This window comes from Protopterus annectens, chromosome 3.part0 (assembly GCF_019279795.1).
Source record: "Protopterus annectens isolate FY-2018-M chromosome 3.part0, PAN1.0, whole genome shotgun sequence".
In the NCBI taxonomy this organism is placed as follows: domain Eukaryota; kingdom Metazoa; phylum Chordata; order Ceratodontiformes; family Protopteridae; genus Protopterus; species Protopterus annectens.
The window spans coordinates 110,256,514-110,281,512 of NC_056731.1; the positions used below are offsets into that span (position 1 = coordinate 110,256,514).

The 24,999-nt window shown below is 45.6% G+C and overlaps 1 protein-coding gene across 1 annotated transcript in view; it reads left to right on the forward strand.

Moving 5' to 3' along the window:
- Positions 1-24,999, forward strand: part of KLHL7 (kelch like family member 7) — a 1,243,755-nt gene that overhangs the window by 931,956 nt on the left and 286,800 nt on the right. The window lies entirely within an intron of this gene.

The window sequence follows — 24,999 nt, forward strand, 5'->3', positions numbered from 1 at the left end:
AAATTAGAGGAGTTGTACTGTATGCTCCCACCCTGCATGGTATAGCCTGAGAGTCTTGTGCCACCCTGTTTTTATATGGTTGGCTGGGGCCTGTGAGTAACTACCTTGATCCTGGAAACTGATCCCTTGAGAAGCTATCTATTTATGGATTTAAGATACCTGAGCCATGGACTAACCTACTTGGACCACTCCAGATTTGCATGGGCCAGCAGACCTCAGTCGAGGAGGGCCCATCTAATCTTCCCACTTCAGGGATGGTATGTTGGGATGACTTAAGACATCAGACAGCTTTTTGATGTCGTACAATGGATATAAAAAGTGTACACACCCTGTTAAAATGCCAGGTGATAAAAAAAAAATTAGACCACAATGAATCATTTCAAAACTTTTCCCACATTTAATGTGACCTATAACCTGTACAATTCAATTAAAAAACAAACAAATCTGTTAGGGGAAAAAATGTAAAATCTAAAAAAAAATACAATAAGCTGGTTGCATAAGTGTGCACACCCTTAAACTAATACTTTGTCGAAGCACCTTTTGATTTAGTTATGGCATTCGGTCTTCTTGGGTAGGAGTCTGTCAGCATGGCACATCTTGACTTGGCAGTATTCGCCCACTCGTCCTTGCAAAAGCACTTCAAATCTGTCAGATTGCAAGGACATCTCTTGTGCACAGCCCTCTTCAGGTCACCCCACAGATTTTGTATTGGATTTAGGTCAGGGCTGTGGCTGGGCCATTCCAGAACTTTAATTTTGTTCTGGTTAAGCCATTTCTTTTGTTGATTTGGGTGTGTGCATGAGGTTATTGTCGTGTTGAAAGGTGAAATTCCTCTTCATCTTCATCTTTCTAGCAGATGCCTAAAGGTTTTGGACCAAAAGTGACTGGTAATTGGAACTGTTCATAATTCCCTCCACCTTGAATATAAAGCCCCCCAGTTCCAGCTGAAGAAAAGCAACCCCAAAGCATGATAATGCCACCACTATGCTTCATCGTGGGGATGGTGCTCTTTTGGGGATGCGAATTGTTGATGTCCTTCAAGGATGCATCTGCAGTCATAACATATGGGTTATCCTGCCTCAGGCAGCCCTTCAGTCGGCCGGATTCCAAAGTCTGGGTCTGGCCTCGGCTGATGTCACACCTTCCCCGACGTCAGAGCGTCTGGGGTATAAAAGCATTAGCCGATGCCATTTTCCTCAGTATTTCTTGCCGCGCGGTGCCCGAAGCAGAAGCTGTTCGCAAGTGCCGGTCGGTCAGATCCAGTGATTTCAGCTACCGAAAACTTCGAAAAAGCTAAGTACCCCGTCGGGGACTCTTTCTTGCCTCAGCCGATGTCAGATAAAGTAAATAATTGTTTAACTTGTGGGAAACAAATACCTCATAAGGATTTACATTCCTACTGCCTTCCTTGCTTAGGCCCAGACCACGACGTATCGTCCTGTTCAGCCTGTGCTTCCTTCAACCGACGAACTCTTAGACGTCGTTCGGAGTTTGCAGAGGAATTTTTGGGGCTAGTTTTGCATGTAAAATGCCGTCGGAGACTCCGACATCACATTTGGTGAAAAAACGGAAGGACAAGGACCGACACTCGCGGCCCGCAGTTTCGGCTGAAGCCACGGTAAGGCCTACCGCGAGTGTCTCGGTTTCGGCCGAAACCGAGTCCTCGGAGATTCCTTCATCCGAATCCACTCAACCGACCACCGTGGCCCGGGAGGCCCCGGCTGAGTCGGCTACCGAGCTACTTACCGAAACCAGTGCCCAGGATATGTCCGACACCATACCTTTGGACATATCTACTCCTGCACGTGGGGCAGCTAGGCCCCCTGCTTCCATGTCCATTAAGGCCATTTCTAGGGCTAAAGCTGCTAAACTTTCTAAAGCTTTGCCTCCCAAGACTACATCCCAGAGGCCTTCCTCTAGTTCTCAGATCCTCAGCCTTGCAGAGGACCTTATTTCTTTAATTAGAGGTTCACAACCTCACCCGGACAGGGCCTCTCACCCTCCACCAGACAAAAGGCCCAGGACTGAGCCTTCTGACCCACACTCTTCAGATGAGTCCTCGGATGGTTCTGAGTTGTCAGACCACCAGGAGGAGGCTTATTTGCCCTATGAGGATTCTGATGCAGAAGAATCTATCCCTTCGGCCTCCCCTCCTGAAGAGTTTTCCTTTGGTGAGACTCTGCACTCCATGAGAGAGCATTTTCAATGGCAAGGTCAGGATTTCTCTGATTCTAGAAAAAGATTAAGGACCTTTTTACATTTGCCTCAGCATAGCCCCTTAGCTATACCTCCTGTTTTGAATGTAATTGATGATGTGTACAATGATGTCAGTACAGCCCCTGATACTCTCCCCCCAGCCCCTGCCAAACCTGATAGATACTACAGGGTCCCGGATTCTCATTTTCATCTGTATAAAGCCCATTCTGCAGACCCAGAAACTATTACTCTGGGCCCTAAAGGGGTTGCGGCTGCCACTGCCAAAAATCCTCTACCTTCTGAAAGAGAGTCTAGAGCTTTAGAGAGATGGGGAAAGAAGGTATTTACTTCTGCAGCTCTTTCCGTCAGGGCACTAAATTGTCAATTTCATATGATACAGTACCAAGAGTATTTGTTAGATGAACTGAACAAGAAGCTTTCTTTTCCTGAGCCCCTTGACCGTAAATCCCTTCAGGATTTGGTACACAACTCACAGCAGGTTAGTAATCATTTCTTAAAGTGTGGTTATGATGCATTGGAGGCTTCATTTAGGTCAGCTATGACTGGGGCAGTTATTCGTAGGCATGCCTGGCTGAAGGAACAATCTTTGCCAGACCATGTTAAAGCTAAACTCCTGGATGCTCCAATGGAGAAACAAAATTTATTTGGTTCCTCTGCTCAGGAGGTCTTAAAAAAGTATGAAGAAAAGGCAAAATCTGTGCAAACAGTTAAGGATTTCCTACAAGTACAACCACCGAGATTCAGCAGAAACTGGCCTAGTAAAAATTGGTCCTTTCCAGACTCGGACAGAGCCCGGAGAGGCAGAAACAGACGCCCCAGAGGCAGAGGCCAATCTAGGGGCTCTTACAGAGGCCGCCAGTGGCAGCCTGCCAACCAGAGAGGTAGTGCAACAGCAGCAACAACAACTACTACACCAGGACAGGCTCAATGACTTTACTCTGATTCCGCCCACCAGGGCTCAACTGGAAGCACCCTTGGGCGGAAAGCTTGCTTTATTCTCGGAAAATTGGCATTATATTACAAGGGACACATGGACACTGCAAATAATAGACAAAGGATACAGGTTCTACTTCCACACTTTGCCAAAAAGAAACGGAATGCCAAACCTACCACCAAATCAGAGGGCAGAGGCTTTAAAGCAGATCAACAACTTGCTTCAAATGAAAGCTATAGAAAAGGTACCACTTTCAGAGCAAGGCCAAGGATTTTACTCCAGACTATTCCTTGTACCAAGAAAAGAAAATCAATGGAGGCCTATTCTCGACCTGTCCGCACTGACTACTTACCTCATTGTGCCAAAATTCAAGATGCTGACCCTACAGCAACTTCTTCCCATGTTGGGCAAGGAGCCTTGGCTGGTGACTCTAGATCTCAAGGAGGCATACCTGCACGTCCCTATTCGACCAAACTGCAGAAGACACCTCAGATTTCTTGCAGGATCAGAGCATTATCAATTCTCAGCATTGCCCTTTGGCTTATCTACTGTGCCCAGAGTATTCACGAAATGCCTGGCATCAGTAATTGCACACTGCAGACTTCAGGGGATTCAAATCTACCCTTATCTGGATGACTGCCTTATACAAGCGGACAACAAGGTAAATTTGATAAAAGACTTGGCCTATGCCATCCACCTACTACAGGCATTGGGATACACAGTCAACATCCAAAAATCAAGACTGGTTCCATCCCAAAGGATAACCTTTCTGGGTGCGGATCTAGACACAACCACCCAAATGGCCTTTCTCACAGAAGAAAAACAAAAACAACTTCTGGATTACTTCATGAATCTGACAAGACAAGCTCAGCTTACTGCAAGGAAAATCCTGCAGGCCCTGGGTTACATGGCATCCTGCATAATTCTGATACCACAGGCCAGGCTGCATATGAGAAAATTACAATGGTATCTAAGGAGTGTATGGTCTCAACACAGTCACAGTTTGGAATCTTTGATACCAATCATTCCTTGCCTTCAAAAGGAATTCCTGTGGTGGGCTCAGGCCTGCCAGTCCAACAGAGGGTTGCCTTTCAACAAACCAAAAACAAAACAAACCATCACCACGGACGCTTCAGACCGAGGATGGGGAGCACACATGGAGGGCAAATGTATCCAAGGCCTATGGTCTCAAGGACAGCTACACATGCACATAAACCAAAAGGAAATGCTGGCATTGCTGCATGCAATCGAGGCTTTCAAGCCCTTCCTCCATCAAGGCCACCTGTTAATAAGGACAGACAACACCACGGTCATGTGGTACATAAACAAGCAGGGAGGCACACACTCCTACCCTCTATGCCGGCTGGCTATGAATCTATGGGAGCTATGCCTGAAACTCAATATCCAACTGCAGTCCCAGTTCGTGCCAGGAAAGGAAAATGCACTGGCAGACAGCTTAAGCAGAACTACTATGGATGCACACGAATGGATGCTGCACCCAGACATCTTCCAACTCATAACAAAGGCATGGGGAACGCCGGAGATAGATCTGTTCGCCTCCCCCCTCAACCATCAACTGAGGACATTCTGCTCAAGGACATACCACCCACAAGCATGGAGGGTGGACTCTCTCTTTCAGCTGGAAAGCTCTAAAAGTATATGCCTTCCCACCTCTCCCTTTAATGTACAAGGTTCTACTGAAGATCAGGGAAGAACAGCCAAGAGTGATTCTGATAGCTCCAGACTGGCCAAGGCAACACTGGTATCCACTATTGAGGAGCATGTCACAGGCAAAACCATGGCCTCTCCCCCTATGGCCTCTTCTTCTGACGCAGAACAATTTCAAGATCATGCATCCCAACTTAAAACCATTGCAGCTAACTGCCTGGAAAATCCCTTAAATTCAAAACAAAATGTTTTATCACAGAGAGTGAAGGACATTATCATGGAAGCTCGCCGGCCTTCCACAAGGAAGACTTATTCAGCTAAATGGAAAAGATTTTTCATTTGGAACACATCAAAAGGCTTAGATGTGACAGTGGCAAGCATGACACATATTCTGGAATACTTAGCAGAACTGTTCCACAATGGCCTTTCCTATTCTTCCATTAAGATTCATGCCTCAGCAATTTCAGCAGAATACAATGTGGATCCACCTATCTTCTCACACCGTCTCCTCAAGCAATTTCTGAGAGGGATCAAAAATATCAAACCTCCAAGAAAACCCCCTTTACCTGCTTGGGATCTCAACTTTGTCTTGGAGAAACTAACACTTCCTCCCTTTGAACCAGCAGCAACAGCGGATCTTCAGTTTCTGTCCTGGAAAACTGCATTCCTTCTGGCAATAACTTCAGCAAGAAGAGTATCTGAGTTACAAACATTAATGGCAGTACAGCCATTTCTTATCTTCCATCAGGACAGTTTTACACTAATAACTAATCCTACCTTTATACCAAAGGTGGTATCTAGGGTATCCTTGAACCAAGCTATTCACTTGCCTACATTCTTCCCAAATCCACAGAATAGAGGGGGAAAACTTCTGCACACCCTGGATATACACAGACAACTACGCTACTACTTGGACAGAGCTAAAAGTAGCAGAAAAACTGACCAACTATTTGTAGCACATGCTGCTGGGGTGCAAGGAAAAGCAATTTCCAAACAGGCAATTTCAAAATGGATAGGAAATTGCATTCGATTTTGTTACTCCTTTCATGGAAAGTCAGTTCCTGCAAACATCAGGCCTCATTCCACAAGGGCCACGGCCACCACTACAGCCTTCCTACGAGGGGTGGCTACCAAGGACATTTTAGAAGCTGCTACTTGGAGCTCCGTGCATACATTTACCAAACATTACAATCTACCTTTATACTCCAGATCCAGAGCAGGCTTTGCTACTGCAGTCCTGCAGGGGATCTTAACTACACCATCTTTTTCTTAGTACCTCCTCCCCCAGATTGGCTATGGTATTCTACCCATATGTTATGACTGCAGATGCATCCTTGAAGGACATAGTACAGTTTGTACCTACCATAAATGTAGATGTCCGATAGGTATGCATCTGCAGTCAGGTTTACCCTCCCTCCTTCCCCTCTGTGGTATTCCTAGGGTGTTTACCCCTCTTTTAGCTAGCTGGAGGAATCTATTATGGTGTATTTGTTTGTATATACATGTATATATATATATATATATATATATATATGTCTATATATATAATTTTGCAAATGTTTGGAATTCTATTGCATTTATCCAAATTTAGCCTTCCTAGAGGGCACCTGGCATCTGGGGCAAGAAAAACTGAGGAAAATGGCGTCGGCTGATGCTTTTATACCCCAGACGCTCTGACGTCGGGGAAGGTGTGACATCAGCCGAGGCCAGACCCAGACTTTGGAATCCGGCCGACCGAAGGGCTGCCTGAGGTAGGACAACCCATATGTTATAACTGCAGATGCATACCTATCGGACATCTACATTTATGGTAGGTACAAAACTGTACTTTTTGCCCTACATGTAGCTTTTGGAATTGTGGCCAAAAAGTTCAACCTTGGTCTCATCAGACCATAACACATTTTCCCACATGCTTTTGGGAGACTTGATGTATTGTTTTGCAAATTTTAGCCAAGCCTGGATGTTTTTCTGTGTATGAAAAGGCTTCCATCTTGCAACCCTACCACATAGTCCAAACGTATGGATAATACGGGAGATTGTTGTCACATGTAATACACAACCAGTTGCTGTAGGTCTCTTGGCAGCCTCTCTGACCAGTTTTCATCTTGTCTTTTCATCAATTTTGGAGGGACGTCCAGTTCTTTGCAACACCACTGTTGTCTCATATTTTCTTCAGTTTTTGATGACTGTCTTCACTGTCTTCCATGGTGTATCCAATGCTGTGGAAATTTTTTTGCATCCTTCTCCTGACTGATGTCTTTCAACAATGAGATCCCTTTGACGCTTTGTAAGGTCTCTGTGAACCATGGCTTTTGCTGTAGCAGGCAACTGAATAAATGTCAGTAAAATCCTACTAGGACAGCTGAACTTTATTTGGGGTTAATCAGAGTCTCTTTAATTGATGTCAGGTGTGTACCCAAGAAGACTGAATGCTGTAATTAAATCAGAAGGTGCTTCAACAAAGTATTAATTTAAGGGTGTGCACACTTATGCAACCAGCTTATTGTACGTTTTTTATTTTTTATATTTTTTCCCCTAACAGATTTGTTTGTTTTTCAATTGAATTGTACAGGTTATAGGTCACATTAAAGGTGAGAAAAGTTTTGAAATGATTTATTGTGGTCTTATTTTTATATCACAAAAACCTGGCATGTTAACAGGGGTGTGCACACTTTTTATATCCACTGTATTTGAGAGTGTGACTTATGAATGCAGAAGGGCAGCAGAGAGATTTTGGTCCAAAGCCTGCACCAGACCTGAACTTGACTTCTTCCCATTCTCTGTTGCCTTTAACTGTTGTGTTTTTGGTCTGCAGTTTCCACATCACTGATGCCAAACTCCATTCTCTCACATGCTCATTCCTGTTTGAACTTAGAGCTGTGAGTAATATGGAGCTGAACTCCTGGCTTTGGGTAATGTGGAACATGCTGCACTCCTTCACAACGATCATAAGCATATTTAGACAGTCTCAACACCACTACCCCTTATATGGAAAAAATATAAGTCCACTCCTTTGCACATCTACCCTCAAATAACTGTTTGTTTAGAGATGCCCTCAAGCTAATAAGGAACAGCTTAGACTGCCCTCAGTCCAACCATTCAAAGCACCTGACAGAGTTACTGAGAGGAAAAGAGTGAATAGCCTTTGATCATCCCACCTTTGGAACCATTCAGTGGGGGTGCCACTAGAATAAGCTGGAAATACCCCAACCTTGTTTATTCAACTCCTGAAAAGGCAGTTGCACTTTTCAAGACACTGTGTGAGTGACCATACCAACTTCCCAGTATTGATTTTTTTTAATTCTTTGGTCTGTCATAGGTTTCAGATTACCAGAGCAATTTCCACTCTGCTGCTAGACTAGACATCTAGAGCTTTGGACAGGTGTGCCAAAAAGGTTTACTTCTCTGCAACTTTGGGGTCAGGTTACTCAGTTTTTCATCTGTCATATCCCAATTCCAAGCACAGTTTGGGAGGAAAATGCTGGGTAAAGCTCATTGACCTCTTGGAGTCTGAGCTTAGAGGTGATTTTTGTGAGACCCTGTCTACAGCCACCACCATAGGTTACTATTTGTCCTAATTTAATTTTGGCTGTTCTTTATGCCTTGGTGAAAGTCACATGCTCTGGTGTAGACACAAAGAGGCCATCATGTGTAAGACGTCTGAGATTGTAACTCCTCAAGTATGAGCTCTAGGGCAAAGTACTGGATGTCAAGGTTTTGGAGCAGTGCTCTTTGGACAGCCTCCCTTAAGATATAAGGAAACCAGACTTCTCCACTATCAATAAAGGTCATATATGATCTCTGTCCTGCCATTTCTACTGTTTTCTCTGGGAGATCTGGATAACCTTGAAAGATAAAGAGGCCTCCTTGACATCTGAATAAGGCCTTCAGGCGTTGCACTGTTTTGCTTCCTCTAGTTCAGATTTATGTTCCCCTAGGATGGCTACGTTCTCAGCAAAGTTCTGTTGCCATTCCACCTACAGTATGGCACCATTTACAAGGAGCAGATGTTCTTCGTGTTTCACTATTGCAGTCATTACATTTGGGTTATCTACTTGCAGGTAGCCCTCAGTCAGCCTGATTAACAAAGTCTTGGGTCCTGCGTAGGTTGCTGTCCCTTCTTCCATGATGTCAGGTCGTCAGGGGTATAAAACATGCAGCCGACGCCATTACATCAGTCTTTCTTGCCATGCGGTGCCCAAAGCAGAAGCAGTTCGCAAGTGCCAGTTGGCCGATTCCTGAAATTTTCATTTTCGAGTTTCAGAACCGAAGTCTTCAACTAAAGCTAAGTACCCCATTGGGAAACTTTTTCTTGCTCCTTACTGATATCAGTAAAAGTTAATTATTGCATTACTTGGGGAAAACAAATACCTCATAAAGATTTTCATTCATACTGTATTCCTTGCCTAGGCCCTGACCACGACGTACCTTGCTGTCAGCTTTGTGCTTTATTGAATCAGCACACTATCCTTCGTCGGTATATTTTTGCCTCTAAATATTTTGGTTCTCGGTTTATTTATCCAGAAATGTCGGTTAGCCATCCTACTACCAAGATTCCGAAAAAACACAAATATAAAGACAGAGACAGGCCGCCGAGATCCAAAACTGCTGATGACGCTTCTCCTAAGCCAGTCGCCAGTTCGCCAGTACTCAGTGAGGCACTTTTGCAGCCCTGATACCCGTTACTTCTGATTCACAGGCCTCTACTGAGACCCATTCGGAGTCCAGTATGCTGTAAGATGCTTCAACTATGGAACCCGTGGATGTCTCTACCTTGGATGGGTCCGGAGCCACTGTGCAGGCACTGGCTTCTGAGGGTGTATTCAAGCCTACGGACTTGCATATTAAAACGACGCCTCCTTCTTTACTTAGGCCTAAATCTCGATCCATGCCTAAAAAAACGATGCCCAGGCCACATGCTTAGGCCTCTATGCCTAAAAAACAAATGATAAGAATGGCTGAAGATCTAATAACTCTAATCAGGGGTAGCCAACCCCCCCCCCCTTTCAAAGAGGCCTAGGACTGAAGTTGATTATGAATCTTCTGATCAGGATTCTGCTTTTTCTGATTCTTCTGATGATCTGGATTTGCCCTCATCTACTTATGAATATTCGGATGCAAAGGACTCCATTCCCTCTGCTTCACCTCCTGAGGATTTTTCTTTTGGGGAAACCTTACATACTCTAAGGGAGCATTTCCACTGGGAAAGCCAGGATTTTTCTGATTCAAAAAAGAGTCTTAGGGATTTTCTTCTCCTACCTCAGTATAGGCCTTTAGCTATTCCTCCTGTACTAGACATTGTTGATGATGCTTTTTTGGAATCTAGTTTGGCCCCTGATTCCCTGCCTCCTGCTCCCAGAAAACCTGACCGATACTACAGGGTCCCTGAGTCCCACAAGTTCCTTTTTAAAAATCCTATTGCAGATCCAGAGACTATTTCACAGGGGCCCAAGGGCATTAAGGCTTTTAGTGCTAAAAATCTTACCCCTTCTGATAGAGACTCCACGGCGCTGGATAGATGGGGTAAGAAGGTTTACACTTCTGCAACCTTGGCCATTAGGGCTTTAAACTTCCAGTTTCATATGTTAAAGTATCAGCAACATGTTATTGGACTGCTTAAACAGAAAATGATGTTGATTCCTGACAATGTGGAAAATAAAGAATTACAAGATTTAATGCATTCTGCTGAACAAGTTGGAAAACATACTTTGCAATGTGGTTTTGATTCATTAGAGGCCTCTTGCATGGCTGCTGTTACTGGGTCTGTGCTCAGAAGGCATGCTTGGCTTAAGAAGCAATCTTTGCCTGATCATTTTAAAGCTAAATTGTTGGATGCTTCTTTAAATCAGGACCGCCTGTTTGGCAACAAGGCTGAGGAAGTTCTTAAAAAGATGGAAGATAAAGCTAAATCTATGCAAACTGTTGAAGATTTTTTATAAGTTCAGCCCCCTAGATTTAGTAGGCACTGGCTCTCTAAGAATTGGTCCTTTCCAGCCCCTTCCAGGTCTTCTCAAGCAAAACCCAGACACAGCATAAATCCCAGTTTTCAGTCCCAGTGGACACACAGAACTAAGCAGTGGGGGCATCCACTTCCAAATCTGGGAATAATAAGACTGCCCCCTATGATAAACTGTCTCAATGACTTCCTTTTAAAATTTCCAAGCACTTATCAACTGACTGCCCCTTTGGGGGATAGATTGCTCTTCAAGTAAAGAATTGGGAACTCATTACCCAGGAAAAATGGGTTTTAAATAGTGTCCCAGGGATACAGATTTCACTTCCACACGTTGCCAACACTAAGCGGGTGGCTGGACCTACCCCCAAATCAGTGGGCAGAGGCCCAAAAACAAGTACTTTCTCTCTCGAACATGGGGGCTATTCAACTGGTACAAGAAGAGGAAAAGGGACAAGGTTTCTACTCGAGACTTCTCCTGGTACCCAGAGAATACAATTCATGGCGGCCTACCCTGGATCTGTCTACTCTAAACACCTCTTTGGAGATTCCAAAATTCAAGATGCTGACTCTTCACCAATTACTTCCTGTGCTAGGCAAAGATGCTTGGTTGGCAACACTAGGTTTAAAAGAAGCATACCTGCAAATCCCAATCAGGGAATCTTGCAAAAGATACCTACGCTTCAAAGCAGGCTACACGCACCATCAGTTCTTTGCACTGCCCTTTGGCTTATCTACTGCGCCCAGGGTATTCACAAAGTGACTAGCTCCAGTTATTGCATTTTGCAGGCAAAGAAATATTCAAATATACCCATACCTGGACGATTGTCTAATTCAGGCAGAAAGCCAGGACATGCTTTTGAATCATCTGGCCTATGTACAAAGGGTTCTAACTTGTCTGGGGTACACCATAAACGAATAGAAATCACACCTGGTACCCTGTCAACAAATTATATTCCTGGGAGCAAGCTTGAATACAACTTCCCAGATGACTTACCTCACTCCAGAGAAACATATTCATTTGACAACCTACTTCAAACAAGTGGCCACAAAAACCCTGCTATATCTGCAAGACAAGTACTGCAAGCTTGGGGTTCATGGCCTCCTGCATTCTTCTAATCCATATGCAAGACTGCATATGAGGAAACTACAGTGGTATCTAAAAGCCTATGGTGTCAGCATTCCCAAGACCTAGAAACAATGATTCCTATCATACCTTGCCTACGCCTAGAGTTCCTTTGGTGGGCAGAGGCTCAATACTTAACTGAGATGCTTCACAAGGGCCTGTTTTTTTCCTCCATTAAAATCCACGCTTCAACCGTTTCAGCTCATTATAACACAGAACCTCCCCTCTTCTCTTATCCCACTGCTCAAGCAATTCCTCAGAGGGGCCAAAAATTTGCGACTACCCAGGAGAACTCCAACCCCAGCCTGGGACCTTAACTTTATCTTGGAGAAACTCACTCTACCTCCTTTTGAGCCAGCTGTTACTGCAGACTTAAAATTTCTTTCTTGGAAAACAGCTTTCCTTTTAGCAATCACTTCAGCTAGAAGGGTATCTGAATTACAGGCCCTTATGGCAGTGGAGCCTTTCATCATCTTTGATGCAGTCAGGGTGTCCCTCAGAACCAATCCATCCTTCATGCCCAAGGTGGTATCCAGTGTGGCTCTTAATCAGTCCATTCATTTGCCAACCTTCTTTCCCAATCCACAGAATAAAGGGGAATGGATACTGCATTCCTTAGATGTGCACAGACAACTTAGATTCTACTTGGACAGGACTAAACCTCAAAGGAAATCTGAACAACTGCTGGTGGCATTTGCCGCAGGGGCAGAGGGTAAGGCTATTTCAAAGCAAACCATTTCTAAATGGATAAGCCATTGCATTCATTTCTGCTATAAGCACCATGGAAAACCTATCCCCCAGGGGATCAGACCTCACTCCACCAGGGCTGCATCTACCTCTACAGCCTTTCTCAGAGACGTCCTTACCAGGGACATCCTAGAAGCTGCTACCTGGAGTTCTCTACATACTTTCACCAAGCATTAGCATTTGCCAATTTTCTCTAAATCCAAAGCTGGCTTTGCCACTGCAGTCTTGCAGGGCCTTATAGCTGGCCCTAATGCTATCTAAATTCCTCCTCCGAACTATAACTTTGGGAATCTACCCAAATGTAATGACTTCAACAGTGAAACACGAAGAACATAGTACAGTTGTCTACACTTACCATAAATGTAGATGTTCGAGTGTATTCACTGTTGCAGTCCTGGTTACCCTCCCTCCAGCCCCCTAACTTCTTTTGGCTATACCTCTACTTTCCATTACTATGCTTAAAAGCCTTTTTGATGTATTTGCTTTTTTGTTGGAGGTATATCTTTGTACTTTTATATTTAATTGCTTCCCATTAGGGGGGCACCTGACATCTGGGGCAAGAAAAACTGATGTAATGGTGTCAGCTGCATGTTTTATACCCCTGATGACCTGACGTCATGGAAGAAGGGACAGCAACCAACGCAGGACCCAAGACTTTGTTAATCAGGCTGACTGAGGGCTACATGCAAGCAGATAACCCAAATGTAATGACTGCAACAGTGAATACACTCGAACATCTACATTTATGGTAAGTGTACACAACTGTACTTTCTCCATAGTTTTGATAGTTTTTCTATATGAAGGTAAAGAAAAACACCCGAAGTCTGGTTTTAAAAAATGTCCAGACTGCGGACAGAAAATGTCTGTGACAGATGCACATGTTCAGTGTGTTTATTGTTTGGGTGAGGTGCACCTTCAGGAGTCTTGCAGTATCTGCCACTCCTTTTCTACTAGGTTGCTTGCTGAGAGGAAGAGGAAACATATAGATCGAGGTCCCCTTATGCACCCTTTTGTAGAAGCTTTTCTGACCAGAATGGGGCCAGCAAATCTTCAAAATCTTCCTCAGAGTCTAAGGCAAAAAAGTAAAAAAAAGTGGAATATACTGTGACTTCGGCTCCACAGCCTTCAGAGCCAACAGTCTGTTCTTTTCGGAGCCAGGACTCTGGCTTGGAATCTGTCTCCGAGACTCCCTCTTCTCCACTTCTCCAGTCGGCACCATCGGTGCTTTCTTCCAGGTCCTCTGTTAGCCTTTCAGATTCGGACATGGATCCACTGGTACAGAAGCTGTTATCGGCACCAGGCCTAGATAAATTGCTGTCGGTTCCGACCCGGGCGTCCGAACCGAAGACTACACTTCCGGAATTGACTACTCCTCCTCTGAGCCTTACTGGTCCTTCAGAGCCAGAGGAGGCCGACTTGATGATTGTAGAACCATTGGAGCCAACAGCTGTTCCAGAGTCATCAACTCCATCTGTTCGGACGTCCTCAGTGCCGACCAGGGACTCTAGGAGCCGACGCTCCCCTGTCGGATCCGGGGAGGATAGCCGCACTGACTTGTTGGTGCCGACTCTTCCTCTCAGGGCTTCTGCTCAAGTGAGCTCGGCTCCTACCTCAGTCTCAGAGCCCACGGCATCGGTGCGGGAAGGGATCGAGGTCCCTTCGGGTCCATCGACTCCTTCTCATCGGAGCCATGATGCTTTCAAAGCCATGAGGCGAGTGTTGTCTCCAAAGACTTCCTCATCACCAGGTTTGGCCTCTTCTTCCCTTAAAGTGCTTGTGTCCGCTTCTGCTACCATCGGTCACCCCAAGTGTAGAGACCCAGAGTCTCAGGTAGCCCCACTGGACTCTCCCTGCTCTCCTGAGACTTCCCCAGAGGTTCGCACTGAGGAAGTCCCCAGAAAGAGACTGTGCAAGAGGAGGCACTTGGAATCCCCACAGGAGTCATTGACATCTGACACTGACCTGGATGAGTCAAAAGGGTTCCCTTGATCCCCCTCTGAGGTCATCTCCTTTGCGGAGATAATCGAGATCCTTAGGCAGAAGGGTGATTGGCAGTCCAAAAGTCCTACTGAGGATGTGTCTGTTCTTCTGAAGGCTTTCAGGTCTCAACCTTCCACCTCCTGGGTTTGTCCACCCTACGATGAGCTTATGCAATTGGTCTCTCGTATGGTGTGGGAGTCGCTGGAGTCCATGGAGCCTGTCCTTTGGAGGCCTAATACATTTTTTTCTGCCCCCTTGGATAAACCCTTTCTGTCTAAAGGAGTTCCTGTTGATGCCGTGGTGGCGGCAGCCACCAAGAAGGATGTGTCTGAAACTTCCGCGTCTATCCATCCTCCTAACAGAGAGCCCAGGATCATGGATAGATATGGGAAATGCATGTTCTATCCAGCGACTTTCACTCTTCGATCACTGAACTATCTGACCCATTTCACCAGACTGCAAAGAGATCTCCTCAAGGATCTGGGTGATTCTCTTCAGGGTACTGTAGCTGCAGGCATCTCTGACAAAGTTTCTGCCCAGCTTGCTACCCTTAATTCCATTGTGAACTCGTCCATGCGTCTTATATATGCAGCGGATGGTTCGAGTAGGGCTGCAGGTTCAGGGATTGCTCTTTGCAGGCATGCCTGGATGCGCCTCTGTTCCTTTGCGGAGCCTTTTAGGTCTTCATTTGTAAATGCCCCATTTGACGGCTCATCCTTGTTTGAGCCAAAGGTAAAGGAAACATCGACTAGGTGTGAACAGGAGGGAAAGACTCTGTCTGCTGTAGGAGTCCGTTTTTCCACCCCTGCTCGGCCTTATCCCAAAGGCCAAAGGGGAGGGAAGATGTGGTTCCGGAAAGCCCAAGGAGCCTTTCAGGACACACGTGGAGATCCCCCCTCCAGGGGCAGAGGAGGGGGTAGTAATGGAAGACGCCACCCTCGCAGCAGAGGGGGTCCGCAACACCAAGGTGAGAGAGATCAATTTTCTGGCCAATCCTACCAGTGCTCCTGAGAGGAGGCCCTACTATCCTGCTCTGGAGGCAGTCGGGGGTCGCTTATCTTTGTACCCAGAAGCCTGGCTAGATATTACAAATGACAGATGAGTACAAAGCATCATTTCCAGAGGGTATTTCATACCGTTCTCCTGTCCACCCTTTCCCATCGAGAGAATCTCGGACATTCCACCCAGTTACAGGGAACAAGCAACCACAGAGGTCCACAAGTTGCTAGACAAAAAGAGTCGTCCAGCCAGTCCCAGCAGACCAAACAGGATTTGGAACTTACTCAAGATTCTTTTTGGTTCCAAAGAAAACAGGGGACTGGAGACCCATTTTGGATCTCAGCAGACTAAACCAATTTGTGGAAAAAGAGAAGTTTCTGATGGTCACGCTTCAGTCCATACTTCCCTTTTTAGGGAAGGACAGTTGGATGTGCTCAGTCGATCTCAAGGATGCATACTACCACATAAAAATGGCCAGACCATCCAGAGATCATCTGCATTTCCGGCTGGGAGCCAGTCACTACCAGTTTCGAGCCCTGCCCTTTGGTCTCACTACAGCCCCCATAGTGTTTACCAAATGTATGGTAGTGGTCACGGCTCACCTGAGGCATCTAGGATTCCAGGTGATGTTCATCGTGTTACACTACTGCAGTCATTACACTTGGGTTATCCTGCAGTCAGGCGGTTCCCCAGTCGGCCTGAGTTCCAAAGTCTTAGTCCGGCTTCGGTTGCTGTTGCCTCCTCCCTGACGTCAGTGCAACAGGGGTATATAAGATGCAGCCGATGCCATTTTCTTCTGTCTTTCTTGCCGTGCGGTGCCCGAAACAGAAGCAGTTCGCAAGTGCCGGTCGGCTGACTCCTGAGATTTTCATTCTGAATCCAGAACTTAAGTCTTCTAAAAAAGCTAAGTACACCCTTGGGGAAGCTTTTTCTTGCCTCAGACCGATGTCAGTAAAAGTTAATAACTGTATTTCTTGTGGGAAGCAAATACCTCATAAGGACTTCCAGTCCTATTGTATTCCATGCCTCGGCCCTGACCACGACGTCACTGGCTGTCGGTTTTGTGCTAGGTTTAACAAGCACACTATTAAACGTCAGTTTGATTTTGCCCGACATTATTTTGGAAGAAAATTCAATTACATCATGCCGTCGGAACTTCAGACGACTGCAATGCATAAAAAGCACAAGGACAGGCATCCGACGCCCAAAACTGACGAAGTGGCCTCTTCTAGGCCGGTCGCTGGTTCTCCAGTTTTCAGCGAGGCACCTACGCAGCACCTGATGACCGCTTCCACAGAACCACAGACCGCCTCCGACTCCCACGTTGTGCAGGCTGGGCCTTCGGATGCACTAGGTTTTCAGCTTTCCGATCCTAACCCTACAGAGGGGACTGAAGTAGCTGAGCAATCCACAGCTACAGAGGGTGTTTACAGACCTACCCAGTTAACCATTAAACCCTCTGCTAAGTCTAAGCCCCCCTTAAAAGCAAAGAAACTGACACAACTCTCTCCAGGACAGGCCTCCATGCCTAAGAAACAAATGCTAAAAATGGCCAAAGACCTAATCACCCTGATCAGGGGAACCCTTCCTCCACCTGATAAAAGGCCCAGACAGGATGCAGACTATGAATCTTCCGACCAGGTGTCCATTTCCTCAGACTCTTCCTCGGACCTAGGATATTCTTTACCCCTTATGAGGATTCTGATGCTGAGGAATCAATACCAACAGCCTGTCCGCCTGAGGACTACTCCTTTGGGGAGACCTTACATACCATGAGGGAACATTTCCATTGGGAAGGCCAGGATTACACAGAATCCAAGAAAAGGCTCAGAGACTTCCTTTTATTGCCTCAACACAGACCCCTTGCTATCCCACCAGATGTCCTTCAAGGATGCATCTGCAGTCCTTACAAATGGGTTGTCCTGTCGTCAGGCAGCCCTTCGGTCGGCCGGATTCCAAAGTCTGGGTCTGGCCTCGGCTGATGTCGCACTTCACCCGACGTCATAGCTGCAGTTCTTCGGGTATAAAGGTATCAGCCGACGCCATTTTCCTCAGTCTTTCTTGCGCGTGGCCAAGCAGAAGCTGTTCGCAAGTGCCGGTCGGTCAGAACCAGAGATTACTACTACCGAAGACTTCTAAAAAGCTAAGTACCCCGTTGCCTCAGCCGATGTCAGAAAAAGTGAATAACTGTTTAACTTGTGGGAAACAAATACCTCATAAAGATTTCCACTCTTACTGCCTACCTTGTTTAGGCCCAGACCACGACGTAGCAGCTTGCCTAGCCTGTGCTTCTTTCAACCGACGGACGCTTAGACGTCGGTCGGAATTTGCTGAGGAGTTTTTCGGCTCCGCTTTTGCTTACAATATGCCGTCGGAAACTCCGACTTCGCAATTAACTAAAAAGCGCAAGGAAAAGGACCGACACTCGCGGTCCGCGGTTTCGGCCGAAACCGCGGTTAAATCAACCGCAAGTGTCTCGGTTTCGGCTGAAACCGAGTCCACGGTTCTTCCTTCGGCCAAAAGCTTGCCTCCTACCGAGGCCTCATCCAGCATGGCTGAATCTGCTACTGAAATCCCACCTGCTCTTGCAGGTTCACAGGATTTATCTGATACTATACCTTTAGATATATCTACTCCTGCACGTGGAGCTGCTAGGCCCCCTGCATCCATGTCGATTAAGGCTTTTGCCAGGGCTAAAGCAGCAAAATCTACCAAAACTATGCCTGCTAAGATCCCCTCTCACAGGCCTAGCTCTAGTTCTCAAATGCTTAGTCTAGCAGAGGATCTCATTTCTTTGATCCGGGGATCCCAACCTCACCCTGACAGGGCCTCTCACCCACCTCCAGAGAAGAGGCCTAGAGCAGAGCCCCCCGAGCCAGTTTCTTCAGATTACTCCTCTGATGATTCAAATAATACAAACCCTCCAGAGGGCCCTTATTCTCCTTATGAGGACTCTGATGCAGAAGACTCCATTCCTTCTGCCTCTCCGCCTGAGGAATTTTCTTTTGGGGAAATCTTGCATGCTATGAGGGAACAATTTCAATGGCAGGGCCAGGATTTTTCAGACTCTAGGAAAAGGCTTAGGACCTTTTTGCATTTGCCACAGCATAGGCCTTTAGCCATTCCTCCAGTACTTACTGTTGTGGATGATGCATTTAATGATGCTTGTACTGCTCCTGATTCTCTTCCTCCGGCCCCTGCTAAGCCCGACAGGTACTACAGGGTTCCGGACACACATTATCATTTGTATAAGGCTCCTTTTGCAGATCCTGAAACTATCTCCCAGGGACCCAAGGCTGTAGCAGCTACCTCTGCCAAAAAACCCCTCCCCTCTGAAAGGGAATCTAGGGCCTTAGAGAGATGGGGTAAAAAAGTTTACACTTCTGCTACTCTTTCGGCTAGGGCCTTAAACTGTCAATTCCACATGATTTAGTATCAGGAATTTATGTTAGATCAGTTAACTAAAAAACTGTCCTCGTCTGAACCATTAGACAAAAAATCTGTTCAGGAAATGGTACATAACATTCAGCAGGTCAGTAATCATTCCTTAAAATGCGGCTATGATGCACTGGAGGCTTCCTTTAGATCAGCTATGACTGGTACAGTGATCAGAAGACATGCATGGTTAAAAGAGCAGTCCTTACCAGACCATGTTAAATCAAAGCTCCTAGATGCTCCCATGGATAAGCTCAATTTGTTTGGCTCCCCTGCACAGCAGGTGCTGAAGAAGGTGGAAGAGAAAGCAAAATCTGTCCAGACAGTCAAGGATTTCTTACAGGTCCAGCCTCCAAGGTTTAGTAGGAATTGGCCTTCCAAGAATTGGTCCTTTCCAGACACCTCCAGAGCTCAGAGAGGCAGGAATAGGCCCAAGAGGCAGGGGTCAATCCAGAGGTGCCTACAGGGGACGTCAGTGGCAGACTAACAACCAGCGAAGTACTGCCACAGATCCAGCCACCACCACTTCCACAGGACAATCACAGTGACTTGGCTCTGAGACCGCCTACCAGGGAACAACTAGAAGCACCCTTAGGCGGAAAGCTAGCCTTATTTTCAGAAAACTGGCATCACATCACAGGAGACAAATGGATTTTACAGACAATAGACCAAGGTTACAGGTTTCACTTCCATACTCTACCAAGGAAGAGAGGAATGCCAAACCTACCTCCAAATCAGAAGACAAAAGCTCTAGAACAAATACACCACTTACTAAGGATGAGAGCTATAGAAAGGGTACCGACTATGGAACAAGGGCAAGGATTTTACTCCAGACTTTTCCTGGTGCCAAGAAAAGAAAACCAATGGAGACCTATTCTCGACCTGTCCGCTCTAAACACATACCTCATTGTTCCAAAATTCAAAATGCTGACCCTACAGCAGCTTCTTCCCATGCTGGGCAAGGAGTCTTGGCTGGTAACTCTAGATCTCAAGGAGGCATACCTGCACGTCCCCATACGACCAAATTGCAGAAGATACCTCAGATTTCTTGCAGGATCAGAGCATTATCAATTCTCAGCATTGCCCTTTGGCTTATCTACTGCGCCCAGAGTATTCACGAAATGCCTGGCATCAGTAATTGCTCATTGCAGGCTTCAGGGAATTCAAATTTACCCTTACCTGGACGACTGCCTGTTACAAGCGGACAACAAAAACAAATTAACAAAAGATTTGAAGAAGGTCATTCATCTACTGCAAGCCCTGGGATACACAGTCAATATAAAAAAGTCAAGGCTGATACCATCCCAAAGGATAACTTTCTTGGGTGCAGAGCTGGACACATCAAATCAAATGGCATCCCTCACAGCAGAAAAACAGAAGCACCTTCCTCTCTATTTCATGGCATTAACAAAGCAGAACCAGCTAACAGCAAGGAAAGTCCTGCAAGCCCTGGGTTACATGGCATCCTGCATAATATTGATTCCACATGCCAGACTACATATGAGAAAGTTACAATGGTACCTAAGGAATTTATGGTCTCAGCACAAGCACAGCCTAGAAACCCAAATTCCAATAATTCCATGCCTGAAGCAAGAATTCCAATGGTGGGCTCAGGCCTGTCAATCGAACAAAGGGCTGCCCTTCCACAGCACTCAACCAAGCCAGACTATCACAACGGACGCCTCAGACCTCGGTTGGGGGCACACATGCTGGACAAGTGCATACAAGGCTTATGGACTCAAGACCAGCTGAACCTACACATAAATCAAAAGGAGATGCTGGCAGTAAAACTGGCAATTCAGACATTCAGACCATTTCTTCGACAGGGTCAATTGCTGATAAGGACGGACAACACCACAGTTATGTGGTACATCAACAAACAGGGAGGCACACATTCATACCCTCTATGCCGGATGGCAATGGACCTCTGGAATGTGGCCCTGAGCTTCAACATTCAGTTACAAGCAATATTTGTACCAGGAAAAGAAAATATACTAGCAGACATCCTAAGCAGAACTACCACGGATGCCCACGAATGGATGCTGCATCCAGACATCTTCAAATCCATTACAGGGAAATGGGGACTACCAGAAATAGACTTATTCGCATCCCCACACAACCACCAATTGAAAAAATTCTGCACGAGGGCATTCCACCCACTTGCTTGGAAGGTGGACTCCCTATCTTTCAGTTGGAAAAACCTGACAGCATATGCATTCCCACCTCTTCCTTTGATGCACAAGGTGCTATTGAAGATCAAAGAAGACCGTCCAAGGATCATCCTGATAGCTCCAGACTGGCCGAGGCAGCATTGGTACCCATTACTGAGGAGCATGTCTCGGGAACAAATATGGCCTCTGCCCCTAGTTCCCTTACTGTTAACACAGAACAACTTCAAAACCCTGCATCCAAACCTAAAAACACTGCAGCTGGCTGCCTGGAACATTGCATAAGACAAAATATCCCAGATTTATCTCAAAGGGTTAAAGACATTATCTTGGAGGCTCGCAGACCCTCAACAAGGAAAACTTATTCAGCAAAATGGAAAAGATATCTCATTTGGAGTGCAGCAAAAGGAGAAAATGTGTCACTGGTAAACATAGCTAACATCCTGGAATACTTGGCAGAGCTTTTCCACAATGGCCTGTCCTATTCTTCCATTAAGATTCATGCATCAGCTATTTCAGCAGAATGCAACATGGACCCTCCAGTCTTCTCACATCCTCTACTCAGGCAGTTTCTGAGAGGAATTAAAAATGTAAAACCACCAAGGAAGCCACCATTGCCCGCATGGGACTTGAACTTTGTGCTAGAAAAGTTGACACTCCCTCCTTTCGAGCCAGCAGCAACAGCAGAATTACAGTACTTATCATGAAAAACTGCTTTCCTGCTTGCAATCACTTCAGCAAGAAGGGTTACTGAACTACAGGCATTAATGGCAGTACAGCCCTTCCTTATCTTCCATCAAGATAGAGTGTCCATGAGAACTAATCCTACTTTTATGCCAAAGGTGGTCTCCAGGGTATCTTTAAACCAAGCTATCCACCTGCCTACATTCTTCCCCAACCCACAGAACAGGGGAGAAAGACTATTACATACCTTGGATGTACATAGGCAATTGTGCTACTACCTGGACAGGACCAAGAGCAATAGAAAAACTGACCAGCTACTGGTAGCATATGCAACAGGAATGGAAGGAAAAGCAATTTCAAAACAGACAATCTCTAAGTGGATAGGAAATTGCATTAGATTTTGTTACTCTTACCATGGAAAGACAACTCCAGAAAACATCAGACCTCACTCCACAAGGGCTACAGCCACTACTACAGCTTTTTTTACGAGGAGTGGCTACCAAAGACATTTTAGAGGCTGCTACTTGGAGCTCCGTGCATACATTTGCCAAGCATTATAATCTACCCTTATACTCCAGATCCCGAGCAGGTTTTGCCACTGCTGTTTTGCAAGGGATCTTAACTACACCATAATCTTATTATTCCTCCTCCCCCAGTTTGGCTATGGTATTCTACCCATTTGTAAGGACTGCAGATGCATCCTTGAAGGACATAGTACAGTTTTGTACCTACCATAAATGTAGATGTCCGAGAGGTATGCATCTGCAGTCAGGATTACCCTCCCTCCTTCCCCTCTGTGGTACTCCTAGGGTATTTGCCCATCTTCTAGCTAGCTGGGGGAATCTATTATGGTGTATTTGTTTGTATATATGTATATACACGTTTATTTTTATTTGCTCTCTCTTATTTGGAAACTTTTATATTTATCCAAATTTAGCCTTCCTAGAGGGCACCTGGCATCTGGGGCAAGAAACACTGAGGAAAATGGCGTTGGCTGATACCTTTATACCCGAAGAACTGCAGCTATGACGTCGGGTGAAGTGCGACATCAGCCGAGGCCAGACCCAGACTTTGGAGTCCGGCCGACCGAAGGGCTGCCTGACGACAGGACAAACCATTTGTAAGGACTGCAGATGCATACCTCTCGGACATCTACATTTATGGTAGGTACAAAACTGTACTTTTTAGATATTGTGGATGATGTGTACACTGAATCCAGCTTAAACCCTGACTCCTTATCCCCAGCCCCAGTTAAACCTGATAGATATTACAGAGTCCCTGACTCTCACAAATTTCTGTCCAAAAGCCCTATTGCTGACCCTGAAACTATTTCTCAGGGACCCAAAGGGATTAAGGCCTCATCAGCAATAAACCCAGTTCCCTCTGACAGAGATTCCAGAGCATTAGACAGATGGGGAAAGAAAGTATATACGTCTGCAACTTTAGCAATGAGAGCTTTGAACTGCCAGTTTCACATGCTAAAATATCAGCAATTTTTGATGTCTCAGTTGAAACAAAAGATGCTTCCAGATTCAGATCCTCCTAATTTTAAAGAAAAGCAGGATTTATTGCATGCAGCTGAACAAGTGGGAAAACATACTTTGCAATGTGGGTTTGATTCCTTAGAGGCCTCCTGTAGAGCAGCAGTTACAGCCTCTGTCATTAGAAGGCATGCTTGGTTAAAAAAACATATGTTACCAGATCATGTTAAGGTCAAATTATTGGATGCACCTTTGCAAATGGATGTGCTGTTTGGAGTTAAGGCAGAGGAGGTATTAAAAAAGATGGAGGATAAGGCAAAATCTATGCAAATGGTGAAAGATTTCTTACAGGTTCAGCCTGCTCGTTTTAGCAGAAATTGGCCAACAAAGAACTGGTCCTTTCCAGTCAAAGACGGACCTCAAAGGGGCAGATACAGACGTCCAAGACGTAGAGGTCAGACACAAGGCCCCTACAGGCCTCGACAATGGGGCACACCAGGCCAGAAAGAAGGGAAAGACAGGCCTCAACCTTACAAAAAGCAACCTCAATGACTTTCTACTGCAGCTGCTAAACAGCTCTCTCTTGGCAGCCCCCTTAGGAGGAAAACTGGCACTTTTCTATCACAATTGACATTGCATCACCAAAGACAAATGGGTTCTCAACATTGTATCTCAAGGTTACAGGTTCCATTTTCACACTCTGCCAAGGTTAAAAGGAATGCCAAACCTGCCACCAAATCAATGGGCAGAGGCTCAAAAACAAATACATGAGAGCTATTCAAAAGGTACCACCACAGGAACAAGGACAAGGATTTTACTCAAGACTCTTTCTGGTTCCCAGAAAGGACAAAGCCTGGAGACCCATTCTGGACCTTTCTTCACTAAACACTTACCTGGATGTTCCGAAATTCAAGATGTTGACACTACAGCAGCTTCTTCCCATACTGGGCAAGAAAGCTTGGCTCGTGACTTTAGACCTCAAAGAGGCATACCTGCATGTCCCTATCAGACAAAACTGCAGAAGATACCTCAGATTTCTAGCAGGTTCAATGCACTATCAATTCTCTGCACTGCCCTTTGGCTTATCTACTGCGGCCAGGGTCTTCACAAAGTGCCTGGCACCAGTAATTGCATTTTGCAGGCAAAAAGGAATTCAAATTTATCCATACCTGGACGACTGCCTGATTCAAGCAGAGAGCAAGGACATTCTTCTAAAGCATCTGGCGTACATAAAAAAGTTATTAAGTTGCCTGGGGTACACAGTAAACGAAAAGAAATCAAAACTAGTGCCCTCACAACAGATAATATTCCTGGGTGCCAGCTTGAACACAAAGGCCCAGATGGCTTATCTCATTTAATGGCAACAAAGACCCAACTCCCTGCAAGAAAAATTCTGCAGGCCTTGGGCTACATGGCATCTTGCATACTACTAATTCCAAATGCCAGACTGCATATGAGGAAACTACAATGGTACCTAAAGAGTGTATGGTCTCATCACTGTCAAAGTTTGGAAACAGTTATACCACTAATTCCTTGCCTACAACAGGAGTTTTGATGGTGGGCTGAAGTTTGTCACCTCAACAAGGGACAGCCTTTCACTCAACCCA